The sequence below is a fragment of the Psammomys obesus genome, unplaced genomic scaffold (assembly GCF_907164565.1).
Source record: "Psammomys obesus unplaced genomic scaffold, mPsaObe1.curated_primary_1811, whole genome shotgun sequence".
Taxonomy (NCBI): Eukaryota; Metazoa; Chordata; class Mammalia; order Rodentia; family Muridae; genus Psammomys; species Psammomys obesus.
This window is the reverse complement of record NW_026589137.1, coordinates 6,227,810-6,248,150: the sequence shown is the minus strand read 5'-3', so window position 1 is coordinate 6,248,150 and position 20,341 is coordinate 6,227,810. Positions and strand designations below refer to the sequence as shown.

At 36.7% G+C, this 20,341-nt stretch overlaps 1 pseudogene; it reads left to right on the top strand.

Moving 5' to 3' along the window:
- The window catches only part of LOC129674863 (ATP synthase F(0) complex subunit B1, mitochondrial-like), a 150,851-nt pseudogene extending 140,561 nt beyond the window's left edge, over positions 1-10,290 (top strand).
- The last annotated feature ends 10,051 nt before the right edge of the window (positions 10,291-20,341 follow it).

Here is a 20,341-nt window from a genome sequence, read left to right as displayed (position 1 = left end):
GAATAGATTTCAATTAACTTTGTGATACGCAACTGTCTTACATTAAAGTTACCTTTATCAGCAATGACTGAGAGATTTGAACTGAAATATAGAACCAATTAATTTCAGATTTCTCTGTCATTGATGTCCTTTCCTGTTTCATAAAAAACAAATGTTTATTTAGATTATATAGAAGGTTCCATAGAGACACCTTTATCTCAGTAAAACAAAGACCTTGGCTAACTCATTGGTTGAATTCCAAGTGGATAAGGATTTGATGCATTTTGTATCAAGCTGAAGACAATGTTCTTTTTTTCCACTGGTGAAGTAATACATGAGCTAGGGAAAAACAAAACAAAAACCCAGCTATCTCTACTTCATTTGTCCCATACTGTGCACTCTGCAACTATTTGCTGAGAATTATTTAATAAGCAGGAATAGTTTTCAGAAAAAAAAGTATTTTCCTTTTTATTTATATCTTAAAATTCTGCTTTAAACTTCAGCATGGTATTTTAAAAGATTCAGGTCTTAATTGTGGCTAACAGTAAGTAGTATTTTGAAGTCAATTAGCTTATATAATGAAATCTGTGCTGTTATTTGTGGTGAAAATGCTGGTGATGCTGACCATGATTTGCTTTTTAATAAAGTTAAAATATTAATGAAAATTTTCAGAATATAATGTTATTGTGGATATAAAAATAACGTGTTCAGTGCTAAACAGAACTGAAAATATACAAAGAAGGTACATTAGCAGGACTAAGAAGGTTATATTTAGGAATATATATATAATATATATTATATAATATATAATTATATATTATATATGCATATATAATAATATATTATATATTGTTAATATATAATAATATATTATATATATGCATATATGCATACAATAACAATTCATTTTTTAAAGAGGCAATGAATTTGAAGGAGAGTAGGAGAAGGGTATACAGGAAACTTGGAAATGAGGAAAGGGAAGGCAGAAATAAAATTATAATTTCTAAACCATTTAAGAAAAACAAATAACTCTTCCAAGAGAACATGAAGTATGCATAGCATGAGACCTGATAGGCTAGGGTGAAATGAATGGGAGGAGGACCTCCCCTATCAGTTGACTTGGAGAGGGACATGGAAGGAGATGAGGGAGGGTGAGTGGGATTGGGAGGGGAGGAGAAAGGGGGCTACAGCTGGGTACAAAGTGAATAAACTGTAATTAAAAAGAAAAAAAAAGGAAAGAAAAAAGAAAAAAAAACTGTTGATGCTTCCTTGAGTTGTATTTACAAATTTTATTTCATAATTTGTTTCAAGATGAAGAGATTCTCTTTAGAATGCAAACTACAATTGCAAACTTAGTGAATGATCATTAGAGGAAAGATAAGTTAGAGCTCTAAGGAGTTCTAGTGCTACTGGATCAAGTATTTAGGAACTACAATGCTCAGCTAGTTATGGTTAATATTCAAATTTGTTTGTAAGAATGCATATCTGGGCACAGGGTCTTTTCTGAGACTGACATGCAACCAAGGACCATGTATGAATGTAACCTAGAACCTCTGCTCAGATGTAACCTGTGGTAACTCAGTAACCAATTGGTTTCCCATAGTGAGGGGAACAAGGACTATTTTTAACAGGAACTCAATGACTGGCTCTTTGGCCTCCCCACCCCCCAAGGGAGGAGCAGTCCTGTTAGGCCACAGAGGAGAGCTTTGCAGCCAGTCCTGAAGATACCTGATAAAACAGGATCGGATGAATGGGGAGGAGGTTCCCCCTATCAGTGGACTTGGCAAGGGGCATGGTGGAGATGAGGGAGGGAGGGAGGGACTGGGAGGGAATGAGGGATCGGGATACGGCTGGGATACAGAGTTAATAAAATGTAACTGATAAGAAAAAAAATAAAATTTAAAAAAATATGATATTTACACAAATATTATATTGAAAAATAAGAGAAAATAAACAGATTATCCCAAAAGTAATAATGTTTTGATTTGCACACTGATTTGTTTCTGTGACTAAAAAAATGGGTGGAGATAAACTAACAGCTGACTCTCAGAAATTGAGTTCAAAATTTAAAGTAACACTCCCTTTAATTCTATCTCAATTTTGTTTTTGTAATATCACATAAAATGCCTTGTACTATCCTATTTTTTTCTAATATAAAATAAGTATGAACTCTACTACTCTACTTTAAAAAATATGTACTCATTGTGAAAACGATTGGAATATATTATTTAAAAAATGTGATTTTGGTAAAAGTGTCATTTCCAACTACAGACAAGAAAAATAATATGCAAAGAAAATTTTCTATTCTTTCCCTATATGCATAAATGCTGAATGTAAATTTCCCCTTGATGGTTTATTTCTCTTATAACAAAGTACTAAGATGAGTCAACAGAAATGTGGCTTACTAATACCTTATCCTGCAAATATCTACACTCCTACAATCCCTAAATACTTTTCCATTTCTCTAGTCACTTCTCCACAAGTTATTACCCATTGTCAAAGTGGAACGTAAGCAATGGAACATAATGCCTATTTCTCATTACTTTTGGGGATTTTCATTATTTCTCTAAAGCATTCATTTAAATCAAATAAAACCTGACAGCTTTTTTTTTTCTTGTCACTCTCCCTTTTAGGAAGGAGCTATAAACCAAATATAGTCCAGAAAATGGTTGGTTTCTTCTACAGTAAAACCTAAAGCATTTATTTTATTTGTCAAAGTCTAAATAAACTGAATAATTACATGCTAGGTGTTGTTTGCTTCAATATAATTACAGAGAAGAAGACAATGCAACCAGTACTGATGAGCCCTGATAGGCTAGGGTCAGATAAAAGGGATGGGGGAACATCTCCTATCAGTGGACTAGGGGAGGTGCATGGGAGGAGAAGAGGAAGGGATGGTGGGATTAGGAGAAGCGGAGGGAGGGACCACAGCCAGGATACAAATTGAAAAAATTGTGATAAATGATAATAATAAAATGGGAAATATTAAAAATAAGATTATTTATTAGCTATGTAACAAGCACGTGAAGATTGTTAGTCTGAGGGGAAAAGATAGGAATGAACAAAATTTTTTGTTTATGCAATTGCCTATGAAAATTAGCTTAACTAAGTCTTCTTCTCAGACATAGAAACTGATGTGTGAAAAGCCAAAGAATTTGTCTAAGATGCAAAATAAGACTATTTATTTGAACCCAAGGAACAAGACCACTGTAAGCACATATATTCTTGTTCCATTTAAGAATGAAAGTGTACTAACAGTGAGCAAGACTAATGCAATTCAGCTAAAACTCCTCACCAAAGAACACTTGTGGGGCAGTGGAACATCCCCAGATTCGGAGATCTTTCTGCCTGCTCTCCAGCAGCCTAGAACACTGGGGTCAGAAACAGTGAGCCCTTGTTTTTAATTGCTGAGTAGTATTCGATTGTGTAAAATTACCACAATTTCTGTATCCATTCCTCAACTGAGGGACATCTGGGTTGTTTCCAGGTTCTGGATATTACGAATAAAGCTGCTACAAACATGGTTGAGCAAATATCCTTGTTGTGTGTGTACTTGAGCATCTTTTGGATATATGCCTAGGAGTGGTATAGCTGGATCTTGAGGAAGCACTATTCCTAATTGTCTGAGAAAGCACCAGATTGATTTCCAAAGTGGTTGTCCAAGTTTGTACTCCCACCAGCAATGGAGGATGGTTCGGATTTCTCAACAACATCTCCAGCATGTGCTGGCACTTGAGTTTTTGATCTTAGTCATTGTGATGGGTGTAAGGTGAAATCTCAGGGTCGTTTTGATTTGTATTCCTCTGATGGCTAAAGACGCTGAGTATTTGTTTAAGTATTTCTCTGCTATTCTGTATACTGAATATTCTGCTACTGAGAATTTTCTGTTTAGCTCTTAACCCATTTTTTAATCAGATTGCTTGATTTGTTGCTTTTTAATTTCTTTAGTTCTTTATATATTCTGGATATCAGCCCTCTGTCAGACATAGAGTTGGTGAAGATCCTTTTTCAGGCTGTAGGCTGTTTTTTGTTTTTGTTTTTGTTTTTTGTTTGTTTGTTTTTGTTTTTCTGATGACAGTGTCCTTTGCTTTACAGAAGCTTTTCAGAATCATGACATTTGCAGGCAAATGATGGGACCTTGAAAAGATCATCCACAGTATCCCAAAAGCAGAAAGACAAACATGATATATACACACTTATATAGACCTATAAAATAGGATAAACATACTGAATTCTATACACTTAAAGAAGATTAACAAGAAAGAAGACCTGAGATAAGATGATCAATATTCACTTAAAAGACAAGTTAGGAGCCTCCCACAGAGGACCTCTGAAAGGCTCTGTACTGCAGACTATCAAAGCAGATACTGAGACTTATGGCCAAACTTTGGGCAGAATGCAGGGAATCTTATGAAAGAAGTGGGAAATAATAGAAGAGCTGGAGAGGACAGGAGGTCCACAAGGAGAGCAACAGAACCAAAAAAATTGAGCACAGGGGTCTTTTCTGAGATTCATACTCCAACTGAGTAGCATGAATGGAGATAACCTATAACCCCTGCACAAATGTAGTCTATGTCGGTTCAGTGTTCAAGTTCGTTCCATAGTAATGGGAACAGGGACTGATTTTGACATGAACTGATTGGCCTGCTCTTTAGTCACCTCTTCCTGAGGGGGAAGCAGCCATACCAGGCTACAGAGGAAGACAATGTCGCCACCCCTGATGGGACCTAACAGACTAGGATCAGAAGGAAGAAAAAGAAACCCTTCCCTACCAGTGGACTTTGGGAGGGGCAGGAGTGGAGAATGGGAAAGAAGGGAGGGAACTACAGGGGAAGAGGGAGGGAACTAGATGGGGGATACAAAGTAACTTAAGTGTAATTAAAAATTAAATTAAATTAAATTTAAAAAAATAACAAATGGGATGGACATTGGATGTAAAAGAAAACAAGCAACAGGACAGGAGCCTACCACAAAAGGCCTCTGATAGAGCTTACTTAGCAGTGTATCAAAGCAGATACTAAGACTCATAACCAAACCTTCGGCAGAGTGCAGGGAAACATAAGAAAGAAGGGGGAGTTAATATGACCTGGAGAGGACAGGAGCTCCACAAAGACCAAATATATCTGGGCACAGGGGTCTTTTATGAGACTGTATCTCCAACCAAGGACTATGTATGGATATATCCTAGAACCTCTGCTCAGATGTAGCCCATGGTAGCTCAGTAGCCAAGTATCCTAGTAAGGGGAACAGGGACAATTTTGACATGAACCCAATGGCAGGCTCTTTGACACCCCCCCCCCCCGAGGGAGGAGCATCCCTACTAGGCCACAGAGGAGGACTTTTCAGCCAATCCTGAAGATAACTGATAAACCAGGGTCAGATGAAAGGGAAGGAGGTCCTCCCCTATCAGTGGACTTGGAAAGGGGCAAGGAGGAGATAAGGGAGGGAGAGTGGGATTGAGAGGGATTGTGGGAGGGGGATACAGTTGTGATATAAAGTTAACAAACTCTAACTAATATTAAAAAAAATTAAAAAAAAAAAAAAACAGCTAGCCCTGCACAGCCAGTGAACTTAGTGGAGCTGAGATTCTCAAGTGACACAACTTCTAGTGTCCTCCCCAAAAGAAATGTGGAGCACTGGATCAGCTCTTGGCTCTGAAATCATTCTGCCTGTGCCCCAACTACCTAGCATACCTGGATCACTAACAGCGAGATACTTGGCTGCATAGTGCATTACTAGCTAAAAACTATTCATTAAAACACATTGCTTATTGGACTGGTTCATAAGATAGTTACATTTGAAAATGATGATGGAGTCTGAGACCACAGGATAGATGCTTTCATTGCATTTCATCTAATAAACTGTATATTACCATAGCCCTTTCCTCAGAATTCTACGTTTTCATCACTTTTGTAATAAAGCTTTAAGAACATGTGCTATATTCTTTTCAACCTTTTAGTATTTCAATCTAATATAGAAGCACTATACTCAGGAGTCAGCTTAGGAAATCTCTGCAAAGAAAATGAAATACTGAGATGCTTTTACACTCAACTGTAAGAACATATCTCACAGTGAGATAAAGTAATAATAGTGATTTCCTTGTGTCAGCTTTCCTCATAAAGCTGAATCCAGTAGTTGATAGAAAAGTTCTCCGTGCTGTTAGAATAAGTGCCTAACTTCTGTAACTATACTTAATGAGCCCCAGTAAACAACACAATTACATTTAGGGTCCCCTGATTTGTAAATACTGTGAAAGTCATAAATTTATGCAGATGAATGTTTCATTCTGCTTTTAATGAATCACCTTTATTGAGCATAATATAATGATACACCATCTGGACTATCTGCCTTGGATATTTTGCAAGGGATAATTATCGTGTGTATTGCTGGGATAATTCCTTTCAAGAGGACAAAATTAGCAGAATACAATTGTAATCATATATTTATTTAAATACTGTCCTTACTGGTTTTAGTCATAAATTTTATTGGTGTGAATAGGATGGCTTTAAAGAGAATAATAGGTGAATTGATGTTTTTTTTTTTCTTCCAGAGTTTGTACAGTACAGGATAATTCTATGCTCCCATTTATTAGAAAAATACCATTACCTGTTGCTTGACTACACCCTATAGAACAGAAGAAATGCCTCAGTGAATACTTAACATTTGGCAAAATCCTGTTCTTTGTCATTGAACTTTCACAAAAGATCAATCCTTTTTATTTTATTTTATTTTTTATTTTATTTTATTTTATTTACTTACTTTAGAAAACAGATATTCTGGTATTTCTCATGACATTTACTCATTTATAGGAGGCCATTTTCACTGTGATAATACTTCCCTTTTATGAACGTTATCTTAAAATATAAATAAGGACAAGTCCAGTACTTTTAACTTTTATTATTATTATTATTATTATTTTAAGCATTGCACTTCAGATTTCTTCTTTTGATACTGAGCATTTTAGGTTTTCTTTTTCCCATTCTTAGTAGTCTTACCCTCTTCCCATTGCTATGTGTACTCAGACTTGTTTTCAAGTAGTGGAAGTCTCTGCGGCCCAACAACTTTGTTCCTATCTCTGACTATGTACTGTCCTCTAGCCCAGGGAAATATAGGGCAGGGATGGCTGGATAGAAGAAACCACTTGGTACTTTATTTGGATCATTTTGTGCTTGCCAAATTCACAGGCCCACTGTGGGGGTAGGAGAGTATTACTATAGAATTAGCTAACATTTGGAAATTTTCCAAGATTCAGTTGAATTGAGAGGCTACTGTCAAAAACGCACACCAGCAACAGGCTAATCCAAAGATATCATTATCTCCATTTTTCTAAAAGTAAATGCTTCAGTTCAGAATCAAATAAATGTTTAGAAAAATAAGTGAATTTGGATAAAGGAGTGAAAAAATCAAATTATTATTTAGTTTTTTTGACAAAAAATGGAAGCTTTAAAATATTACCAGAAAAAATGAAATAGGAAACACATCTTATCATATAAACCCAATTTTCAGCTGATGTTAGAGCACTACCACTCAAATGGAAACTCAGAGCCTCATATAGGCAAAAGTAATAAAGATATTCATTTTTTATAGACTATTCTTTTGTAATTTGGGAAAACATATGAGGAAAAAATTTTAAAGGCTTTAGGCAGTAGCATAATACAGGGGTTTTATAAACCTTGACATTTGCAACTTTCTTTTGTTTGATACAGGTAAATAAGACAGGTCAAGAAATAATTTAATGATAATGAATAAAATAGAAATTTGTTTTAAAACTCTTCATCAGTATACATATAATTTTCTACATATAATGATAAAATATATTTGCCTAATAAACCATATTATAAAAATAAAACAATTTTTATACCAAAGTGATTAATCTTGGACTAAATGCTGGATGAATAATTAATATGCAAGATATAGAGTAATTTTGTCATTTTTCAGAGTTCATTGATTTAATCCTAAGAATGCTACTTTGCAAAATGACAAAGTACAAACTGGCAGAAATGTGCTTGGGGCCATTTTTAGACATTGTTGGAAATTCTGTCTTAATCCCAAGCCAAAATTCATTGAACAAAATTTTAGTGAAACTTCAGTGAAGAGTTCAAACAGAAATTTAAAAACTGAACAGTTTAACACAGCATAATATAAACATATATCAATTTTAAGATTTCCAAATTGAGCACGGGATATAAGGACATACTTAAAGTCTTTGTTATACAATCAAAATATTATGTTTTATGGAGGTTTGTTTTGTTTTGATTTTCTGAGGCAGGGTCTTATGTAGTGAGATTTCCTGGAATTCATTCTCTATGTCAGACTGGCCTCCTGTTTCTTGAATGTTGGGTATGTTGGAATTACAAACATGAGCAGCAATAATCATAAAAATCATGATCTTTCTATACTAATAGAAAACAGTAAAATTATTGCAACTTCTAGCATGTAAAATTGTCTACCCTGACCTATGAACTTCAAGTGGTGTTTATTGGTATCATATTACATGGTATCATTCACAGTGCAAAGTGCATGCACACACATACTATGGATGGGATGCAGAACAATACTTTAGTGAACTTGTTTTAAAATGTTTTTCTCTTGTCTCTTCTTTCTTTTCTGTAACCCTCTCTTCCATTGAACCCAGGTTTCTTTCTCCCTCCCCACGAGTATCAATATCTTCCTATAAATCCTTAGGGAGAAGAAGGATTAATGAGAGTCCTCTCCAGTAGCAGAATGTCTATAGACACAAATTCCTCAGTTCCTATTCTGGTAAACAAAACTGTAGAGTGCTCACACATGCTGTGACATTGGCATGCTCCGCAGAAAGCATTCCATATCATTTTATTATTGAGCATTTGTCATTTCCACTCCCTCTTCTGAGATGTTCCCTGAGTATTAGAGTGGGTGGTATAAATGTCACATTTAAGGCTCAACATTCAATGATCTCTTATTCTTTTCTTTGTTGTTTCAAATGTCATTTTATCATAAGATGGTAGAACTAATTACAAGTTTAAGGTATAACTTGATAAATTTAGTCAGGCAGCAAGTTGCTACAAATTGTTTATTCAAAAGTAGTCACCAGACAACTCCACATAGAGAGCAAGGATCAAAAATAACTTAGAACCCTTGCACAGAAGTAGCAAATGGCAGCTCAGTGTCCAAGAGGGTTCCTAATAATAGGAAGAGGGACTTTCTCTGACATGAACTCAGGGGCTGGCTCTTTGATCACCTCCATCTGAGGGGGTAGCAGCCATACCAGGCCACAGAGGAAGACAAAGAAGTCAGTCTTAATGAGACTTGATAGACTAGGATCAGATAGAAAGGTGTAGGACCTCCCTTATCATTGGACTTGGGGGAGAGGCATAGGAGAAGAAGAAGAGATGGTGGTACTGGGAGTGGATAGGGGAGGCAGTTACAGTTCGGATACAAAATGAATAAACTGTAATTAATAAAAATAAAGTTAAAATTAAAAAAATATATATAGACCTCAAAAAAAAAAAAAAAACCTTACTGACCAATTTGGTTAAGCCAATAAATGGACCTTGATCATTTCTTGGGAAAGGTACATTGTAAGAGTTCTTCACATAGACTAATTCCCATTTAAATTAACTCTCTGGGCATCTCATCTGAAATAGATACATTCACATAACTGGCTGAGCTTGAGCCTTGTTTGAGAACAGCTTTAGATCCTGAATGTACTTGTCAATGGTCTTCTTTTCTTGCTTTGCATAAATACTTGGAACCACATGCTTCTCCACCCTGCCTACCATGTGTTCTTGCTCCTTGAGATGCATCATGTCCACCTCTTCCTGAATATGGAGGAAAATTTTATCTCGGGCTGATTCCTGAGGAATTTTTCCAGTTCCTTTACCCAAAAACTTATGTAACAAGACCTTATGTGCTTGGAGTAGGGATTTGCTTATATTTTTTTATTCAAAGAAATGTATGTGATTACCCCAGAGACCTTCTCTAGCATATCTGTAGTAGGGTTGATGGTCTATGTGATTAAGAAATATGGTGTGTCTATTGGAGAATTTTTTTGATAAACTTAATGAACAAAAAGTTACACAACTAGAAGACGCAAAACAGTTGGTCATCAAACAAATCCAGGAAGCAACTGACATGGAGAAGCAACAGCAGGCCCTGGTTCAGAAACACCATTACTTCTTTGACATTCAGTGAAATAACAATGCCCTGGCCTTGGAGGTCACTTACAGAGAACAGCTATATAGAGCATATAAGGAGGTAAATTGTGGCCTGAACTATCACATTTCTATAAAGGACATGATCTCTTGTTCTTATCCCTTTGAACAGTTATGAGTCTCTACATTTATTGTTGTTCACTGCCAAAATATATTCCTCTTTTCAAAGCTGACAATAACACTAATTTATGGGTGTAAACATAATTATTTAGAAAGTAGTTTAATAGAAATACCATGTCCATTTAGCAATTCAACCATTTGGATTCCTTACTTGGGCCAATGTCTGTCACAGCTACAAACTTTTGACCACGTTTATAGTACCAACTGTAAATTCTCTCCTATGGAGTAGGCATCAAAATCAAACATAAAACAGTTGTTATTGTTTTCCACTTGAAACTTACCACTATTATATGAGAGAGCACTTTCTTCATGGCTGGTCAGCATTATCAAACATAGAGTTCACAGATGAATGAGATCATTGGTGACAATTGTCCCTCAGTAGACTTCATAGCATCTTTGGGCAAGATGAGTGCTATCTGTAGGTCCAAATTTATTTGTCTTTGTCTTGTGACCAAGGCATGTGATGTATTTAGCAATAGGTTCTTATCATCTGGTTTTGGTAGGCAACCAAATGACATGACAGAAGTCTTTATTATTTTGAAAACCGTTGAGGACCCATTCAGAGAAAGGTAGTTCATCCATTGCACTGGACTTGTCATTTAGTAACACATGGGTTCCGGGAGTATCACTACACTTGCTCTCAAATTTTTAAAATTAGTTAGCTTACATTTTATCAAGTTTTCTTATGATCTTCCAATATATCCTTTATTTTGTTGATTCTTGCATTCTTCTTCCTTCCAATACCCCTGCACTCCTCAGTGTTTACACCTACATTTCCCCTGATGCTTTTGTATCACATGCATTTTACTGCCCATTCTCAAAATATTTTTCCTTCCCTTTTTAAAGGTCCTGCTTTGGTTTCTCAGCCTTTTAGTGAATTCCTACAATGCAACATGGTCAAAAACTGCCAGAAGCTTCTCAGTTTTATGATTGCATATTTGATTTTGAACTTATTTTTGTTGTTTCGTTTTTCAAAAACTTTACTTTTGTCACATTTTTCAATGTCCACATTCAGTTCTATGACTGTGATTCAAGAATCTTGTTTCCATACTATTCCAGTGCTGCTTCTTATCTACACTGTATCTACTAATTCCGCCAGATATATTTTGTTGCTTTTCCATTTGGTTATATAGACACAGTTCCAAATTTATACTTTGATAGTGTACTCTGGCTTTTCAAGGGGGATAACTAAGTGGCAGAAACCATGTAGGAGTCATCAAGCAATGTGGGTTTTGATATAGACAAATGATTTTTTGGCAACTTCTTGACTTGTCTGAGTTTCACTTTCTTGGGGGAAGTAAAGAAGATCTATGTGGCATCAAAAGTTTAGGGAAGTTAAAAGAAAATGTACTTAGAGAATATGCAGCATGGTGCATGGAAAAGTTGAGTGCTCAAGAAAAGATACTTGCTAAATTGAAACCTAAGCTAGAAAAGATTTTTAAATACATTTATTAAATAAATACATCTTTATGAAAATCATGCATTTTATAGACTACAGTAGGTATTTATATGAATAGTATGTTTGTGGTTTCACTTATAAATGATAATTCATTGAGTTTATCCAACATATCCAAGCTTATATATGCATAAGTAGCAGATAGGACTACAACATGAATTCTTTCGGTTTCAGTCAACCACGGCTCCATGTAGAATTATCATAAAAGTGGCAGAATTATAATAGACATACAAAAGAAGATAAAATGCCATTGAAATTAATTTATCATTTATAACCATCCTACAATATTGAAATTAATATTGGAAAAGCTGTATTATAGCTGTGAAATCAAAAATAGAAGAGAACTAACTCAGTGTGCATGCCAAAGAGGTAAACGTGGAAGTGGAATGTGCTTAAATTTTTAGATCAACAGTAGTTGGATAAAGGTTGCTTTTAGTGTTATTCATGAAGCAAGGTTTTGAAGACGTAACAAAAATGCCTTGTTCATAATTTTGCTTTGAGGATGTGATGTAATTTGAACCTGAGCTCCACTATTAGCAAACTAAAAATTCTATAACAGAGAGAGCAAACTGGATTTTCTTCTTTAATTAAATTTTTATTTTTGTATTAATTACAGTTAATTCACTTTGTATATTATATTATACATACAGTTTATTCACTTTGTACATATTATGTTATGATATATTATATTGTATTATTATAAAGGTATATTATATATACTTATAAGGTCCAACCAGGCCTTTCTGTATTTTTTCTTCTTTCAATTTTTCATTTATTTCCAAGTGATAGTCAAGTAACAAGGTGTGTTTGTTTGTTTGCTTGGTTGGTTTAAGTTTTGAGACAGGTTTCTATGTGTAGCCTTGGCTCTTCTGGACTTACTTTGTAGACCAGGCTGGCCTCAAACTTCCAGAGTTCCTCATGCCTCTGCCTCCTTGAGAGATGGTATTATGGACGTGTACTAGGACACCCAGTTCCAACATATGTTTTTAACTAGATGCAAATCTCTCTAAATTTTCCTAGGGCTGCAGAGAAATGTCAGCTTGACTTCTAGAAAAGATGTTCAGTGCCAGAGATTCTAATCTATTAAACCAAAGAAAGTAAGCTTTTTCACCGCTGCTTTAATTTCACTGTTTTAATACTTAAGAGTCTAGATTCACTCTTCACTCACTGTTTAATACCCAGTCCATGTTTTTGTAGTTTACAAAATCAAATGCATGAAATTTAAAATAAAAAAGATCATGACCATTTTTAACCAATGAAATCATTCCAACCACATAAAACTACCAAATTTGACAAGCTGTTTAACAGTCTGTCTTTATAATGCCTCATTATGCTGTTGCCATTCTTTGTAGTCAATAAATGTTATTAAAAGTTATTAAAATCAACATCATTTGTAAAAAGGTTCCACACATTCTCTCATAAGAGAGTATGGCAGAGAGGAGCAAGATGGTGGCCCCAGGAGAACACTGTGTCTGAGGAGCAGGACAACATTTTCCCTATAGCGACCAAGAGACTGAACTCTGGGCCCTAAAACAACGGCTATCGTGTTTCCTAGATGAGAGGAAACCCCCACCCGGCCAGAACCTGGAAGAGATCCCTGATAGCACAGGCACTGGGTGGCCAGACCAGAACCGCAGGCCTGAATATCCTGATCAACTTCCCAGGCTGAACAGTGGGCACAAAAACACCAGAGACTGGGAGTCCCAGTCGGGAGAAAAAGCCACAGGGAAGGAAGGAAATGGGATTGGCCTTGAGTCACCCAGTCTTTCCCTGGAAAATGTTGCACAGAATGGCTGCTGCTTGCCGCCAGCACTGAACTGGGCTCCAGTCATGAGCACAGAGACTGCTGCGTGCCCAGCTCTCCATCACAGACAGAGCTGTGAGCCCCAGACAGAGCTGTGCGTCCCAGGGCACCAGAGACTGGGAGACCCTGTCAGGAGAAAACACCACAGGGAAGAAAGCAAATGGGGACCCAATTAGGTCATCCAGTATATTCCTGGAAAAAGGCCCAACGACCAAAGAGTGCTCATGCCACCAGCCCAGAAACCTGCTTTGCACCAACTATTCATCACAGACAGAACTGAGCACCCCGAGGCAACAGAGACTTGGAGTCCCTGTCCAGAGAAAACTCCACAGGGAATGAAGCAAATGGGGGTGGACTTAGGCCACCAAGTATATCCCTGGAAAAGGTCCTGCAGATCAGCCCAACACAGGGACCTACTGTGCATCAAATAGCCTGCTGCTACCAGGGGAGCGGTACTCAACTGTCACAGATGACCACTTGGGTACTGGGGCACAGGGCCCCAACCTCAGACCTACAGAACCCTAGGATTCCCGAGATCAACCCCGAGATACTGCTCCAAGGGGCAACCAGTTATCCCTAACAAAACTGACCAAACCAAGGGACACACAGTTTACAGCAGCAGCTCACTAAATTTACAGCAAGATACCCAGAAGCAGGACAGCAGTCTCCAGGTCTTCTCCGGGTGAGAGGAGAGCCTTCTCAGCTAACAAGGACCACAGTTACCACTCAGGTCTCTATGCCTGAGGTGAGCTGTGGCAACTCCTGAAAAACACTGGCCCTACAGTGACCATACCCAAATAGCAGAGGAAGCTTCCTTCAGAAAGAACCGTCTTCCTGCCAAGGAGATTCTCTACACCACAGGATTTCAGGAACCACCAGAAACTAACACCCAAAACCTAAGATAGGCCAATGGGTAGAAGCCAATGTAAAAGCTCAACCAACAAAAGACAGAGCAATATGGCATCTCCAGAACCCAGTTATCCAGGGGCATGTAGCCCTGGATACCCCAGCCTAAATGAAATTCAAGAAGATGACCTAACATCCATGCTCATGAAGAGGATAACAGAGGAAACAAATACAATGCATAAAGACCTAGAGGAAGATGAACTCAAACAGATTATGGCCATCAGTAAAGAAATAGAGGAAGATAAAAACAAACAGATTATGGTTATCCATAAAGAAATCAAAGAAGATAAAGAAAAACAGATTATGACCATCTGTAAAGAAATAGAGGAAGTTGGAGCCAAACAGTTTGTGGACTTTAGAGAGGATATACTTAAATCACTGAAAGAAATAAAAGAAACAGAGAATTGATCAAACAATCAGCTGAAGTAACTGAAGGAAAAACAGGAAAATACAATCAGACAGGTGAAGGAAATCAACAAAATGGCTCAAGATCTGAAGATAGAATTGGAAAAATTAAAGAAAGCACAAATGGAGGAAATTGTGGAGAGAAAGAACTTAGGGAAGAAAACAGGAACTACAGAGGTAAGCATAACCAATAGACTACAAGGGATAGAAGAAAGTATCTAACGTGTGGAAGATCTAACGTGTGGAAGACACAATGGAAGAAATCAATATATCTGTCAAAGAAAATATTAAATCTAAAAAAAATTCCTGACACAGACAGTCCAAGAAATTCAAGACATTAAAAAAAAAAGATAAAACTTAAGAATAATAGGAATAGAGGAAAAAGAAGATTCCCTACTCCAAGGAGCAGAAAATATTTTCAACAAAATTTCCCCAAATTAAAGAAGAGGCCAATAAAAATACAAGAGGCCTACAGAACACCCAATAAATTAGACCAGAAAAAAAATTCCTCCCACCATATAATAATCAAAACACTAAGTATACAGAACAAAGAAAAAATTCTAAAAGCTGCGAGAGAAAAAGGTCAAGTAACATATAATGGCAAACCCATCAGAATCACACCTGACTTCTCAAAGAGACTATGAAAGCCAGAAGGGCCTGGATGAATTATCATGCAGACCATAAGAGAACACAGATATCAGCTCAGCCTACTATACCCAGCAAAACTCTCAGTCCTCATAGATGGAGAAACAAGATATTCAATGACAAAAACAAATTTCAACAATACCTACACACAAATCCGGCGTTACAGAATACACTAGAAGGAAAAATTCAACCCAAGAAAACTAGCTACTTTCAAGAAAATTCAGGAAATAATAAACCTCACTACAGTAAAACAAAAAGCAACCAAGCACACAATCACATGACCACAACCAACATCAAAATCAAAGGATCGAACACTAACTGGTCATTAATCTCTCTCAACATCAATGGAATCAATTTAACAATAAAAAGACACAGACTAATAGAGTAGATGCATAAACAAGACCCAGCAATCTGTTGCTTACAAGAAACATACCTAAGTCACAAAGATAAATATTACCTGAAGGTAAATGGCTGGAAGATGGCTTTCCAAGCAAATGGACCCAAGAAGCAAGCAGGAGTAGCCATTCTAATATCTGATAAAATAGACTTTCAACCAAAATTAATAAAAAGAGATGGGGAAGGACACTTCATATCCATCAAGGGAAAATTCCACCAAGAAGACATTACAATCCAGAACATCTATGCCCCAAATAAAAGAGCACCCACATTTGTAAAAGAAATATTGATAAAACTTAAAGCACACATAAATCCCCACACATTAATGGTGGGAAACTTTAACAACCCACACTGAACAAAAGACAGATCAACAAAACAGAAATTAAACAAAGAAACAATGTCTCTATCTCTAACAGAGGTCATGAATCAAATGGACCTAAGAGACATTTACAGAACTTTACACCCAAACACAAAAGAACTTACCTTCTTCTCAGCACCACATGGAACCTTCTTCAAAGTAGACAATATAGTAAGCCACAAAGCACGCCTCAACAGATGCAAGAAGATTGAAATAATCCCTGGTATCCTATCTGATCACCGTGGGATAAAGCTGTACCTCAACAACAACAGAAAGAGCAAAAAGCCTACACACACATGGAAACTGAACAACTTGTTACTATATGACAGCTGGGTCAGGGAAGAAATAAAGAAAGAAATTAAAGACTTCCTAGAATTCAATGAAAATGAAGGCACAACATACCCAAACTTGTGGGACACAATGAATGTAGTGTTAAGAGGAAAGTTCATAGCACTAAGTGCCTTCAAGAAGAAATTCGAGACAGCTCATTCAAGCGAATTAATGGCTCACCCAAAAACCCTAGAAAAAGAAGGAGCAGACACACCAAAATGAGCAAATGGCTGGAATTAATAAAACTCAAGGCTGAAATCAATCAATTAGAAACAAATAAAACAATTCAAAGAATCAATGAAACCAAGAGCCGGTTCTTTGAGAAAAAAAACAAAATAGACAAACCCTTAGCCAAGCTTACTAAAAGGCAGAAAGACACCCTCCAAATCAACAAAATCAGAAATGAAAAGGGGAACATAACTACAAACACTGAGGAAATCCAAACAATCATTAGGACTTACTTCAAAAGGCTATATGCCACAAATTTGAAAATGTAAATGAAATGGACAATTTTCTGGATCGATTCAACTTACCAAAGCTGAATCAAGATGAGGTAAATAAATTAAATAGTCTTATATTCCCTAAGGAAATAGAAGTGGTCATCAAAATCTCCCATCCAAAAGAAGCCCTGGACCAGGTGGTTTCAGCGCAGAATTCTATCAGACCTTTCAAGAAGAGCTAACTCCAATTCTCTTCAAACTATTCCACAAAACAGAAACAGAAGAAATTCTACCAAACTCATTCTATGAAGCCACAGTCACCTTGGTACCTAAACATCACAAAGACCCAAAAAAAGAAATAGAATTTCAGGCCAATCTCCCTTATGAACTTTGATGTAAAAATACTCAACAAAATGCTTGCAAACCGAATCCAAGAACACATCAAAGATTTCATCCTCCATGACCTAGTAGGCTTCATCCCAGGTACGCAGGGGTGTTTCAATATATGGAAATCCATCAATGTGATCTACCATATTAACGAACCGAAAGAAAAAAAATCACGTGATAATCTCCTTAGATGCTGAAAAATTATTTGACAAAATCCAACATCCATTCATGTTTAATGTCTTGGAGAGATCAGGGATACAAGGCACATATCTAAACATAGTAAAAGCAATACACACAAGTGTATAGCCAACATCAAACTAAACGTAGAAAAACTTAAAGAAATCCCACTGAAATCAGGGACAAAGCAAGGCTGCCCACTTTCTCGATATCTCTTCAACATAGTTCTGGAAGTCCTTGCTAGAGCAATTAGACAGTTTGCCGTGGACCAGCCCAGCCAGGGTCCCACAAAGGCGCAGAATCAGAGGTTCAGATATCAGGTTAGACATAGGTAAGTGGATTGACAGGCAGATGCACACACCAAGTGTTTGAATCTGCTGCGATTTACTGAAGTCAATCTAACACTTATATAGTGATTACATAAAAAAACACCTTGCAGTTGACATACTTCCGGGAACATTCAGCATTTTACCAACAATACAAAGTTTACATTTTAACTGAAAGGGCAACCTGATATAAAGCAGTATCTACAAAAAAAAATCTTGGGCTTAAAACTTTTAATCAAAGCAAATACAAAACTTTAAACTATTTACCCAGTTCTATTGCTGTTAATTAGTGAGGAAAAGGCCAGTGGCTCTCATTGCCCTCCGAGCCAAGTCAGCTAAAGATTTACAACACTCCCTAGAGGTAAGCATTGTGGAGAATTCCTCCTGTTTGTCTTGCTATGGATTACAATCTTTTTCAGAGATAAGGCACCAAGGGGGACGTGCTCAAGCCAATCTGTCCATAGAACTCATAGCATAATATAAAACCTTCTGACCTCCTATGTTTGCCTATCTTCTTTCTGCCTCATCATAAACACCTGTATTTGTTAATAGTTTTGTAGTAGTTTTACTGCAGTGGGAATATCCAGAGCATTCATCCCGAAAGATCTTGATTAAATATTTTCTTTAGAAAGACCTAAATCTCTTGCCCCTTTATTACCTACAATGTTTGGTTTTTCCACAAGCAATTCCTGATGCTGAATCTGATTTATTACCTCTCCTAAAATTTTATTTTCCTTCCACTCTTATTTGCTAAAGCTTTTAGTAATCTATCAGAAATGTGTTTCCTTAAATAGTTAATTGTGCTGTTCCAAGAATCACAGAGAAACAGCAATAAAGCTCATCAATTCAACCCTGCAATCGAGGAAGCGTGGGACTCTCAGAATATGTCATTTTGGCTAGGTGGCCATGTTGGGGTTTTTTTTACAAGTGACCTCTAGGGAGCCTATTCCCGAAGGGAACATATCTCCCTCTAGTAGCACAACCTATTGATATGCTACACAGATGATGCTGGAGAGGGTGTAGCAACAGTTGAAGGAGATCAAGGGGATTCAAAATGGAAAGGAAGAAGACAAATTATCACTATTTGCAGATGATATGATAGTATATCTGAGTGACCCCAAAAATTCTATCAGGAACTCCTACAGCTGATTAACACCTTCAGCAAAGTGGCTGGATACAAACTTAACTCAAAAAAATCAGTAGCCATTCTGTATACAAAAGAAAAAAAGGGCTGAGAAAGAAATTAGGGAAACAGCACCCTTCACAATAGCCACAAAGGACATAAAGTTCCTTGGTGTGAACCTAACGAAGGAAGACAAAGACTTGTTTGAAAAAAAAAATCCAGTCTCTGGAGAAAGAATTAGAAGAATATATCAGAAGATGAAAAGATCTCCCATCCTCATGGCTTGGCAGGATTAACATAGTAAAAATGTCAATCTTACCAAAAGCAATCTACAGATTCAATGCAATTCCCATCAAATTACCAACACAATTCTTTACAGACCTGGAAAGAAAAATTCTCAACTTCATATGGAATAACAAAAAACCCAGAATTGCTAAAACAATCCTCTACAATAAAAGATCTTCTGGAGGGATCTCCATACCTGATCTTCAGATGTACTATAGAGCAACATTAATAAAAACTGCATGGTAATGGCATAGAAACAGAATGGTGTATCAATGGAACCGAACAGAAGATTCAGAAATAAACCCACACACTTATGGACACCTGATCTTTGACAAAGATGCCAAAACTATACAATGGAAAAAAAAAAAGTATCTTCAACAAATGGTGCTGGTCTAACTGGATAGCTACATGTAGAAAAATGCAAATACATCCATACTTATCACCCTGAACAAAACTAAAGTCCAAGTGGATCAAAGACTTCAACATAAAACCAGACACATTAAATCGGTTAGAAGAAAAAGTGGGGAAGACCCTAGAACTCATTGGTAAAGGAGACAACTTCCTGAACAGAACACCAACAGCACAAGTTGTAAGAGCAACAATCAATAAATGGGACCTCATGAAACTGAAAATCTTCTGTAAAGCAAAGGACACCATCATCAAAACAAAAATGAATTGGGAAAGGGTCTTCAACAACCCTTTATCTGAAAGAGATCTAATATCTAGTGTATATAAAGAACTAAAGAAGCTGAAAACAAACAAACCAAGTAATCCAATTAAAAAAATGGGAAACAGAGATGAACAGAGAATTCTCGAAAGAGGAATGGCAGAAAAACACTTGAAATGCTCAACCTCATTAGCCATTAGGGAAATGCAAATCAAAATGACCATGAGATTTCACCTTACACCCATCAGAATGGCCAAGATCAAAAACTCAAGTGACAACACATGCTGGAGAGGTTGTGGAGAAAGGGGAACCCTCCTCCAGTGCTGGTGGGAATGTAAACTTGT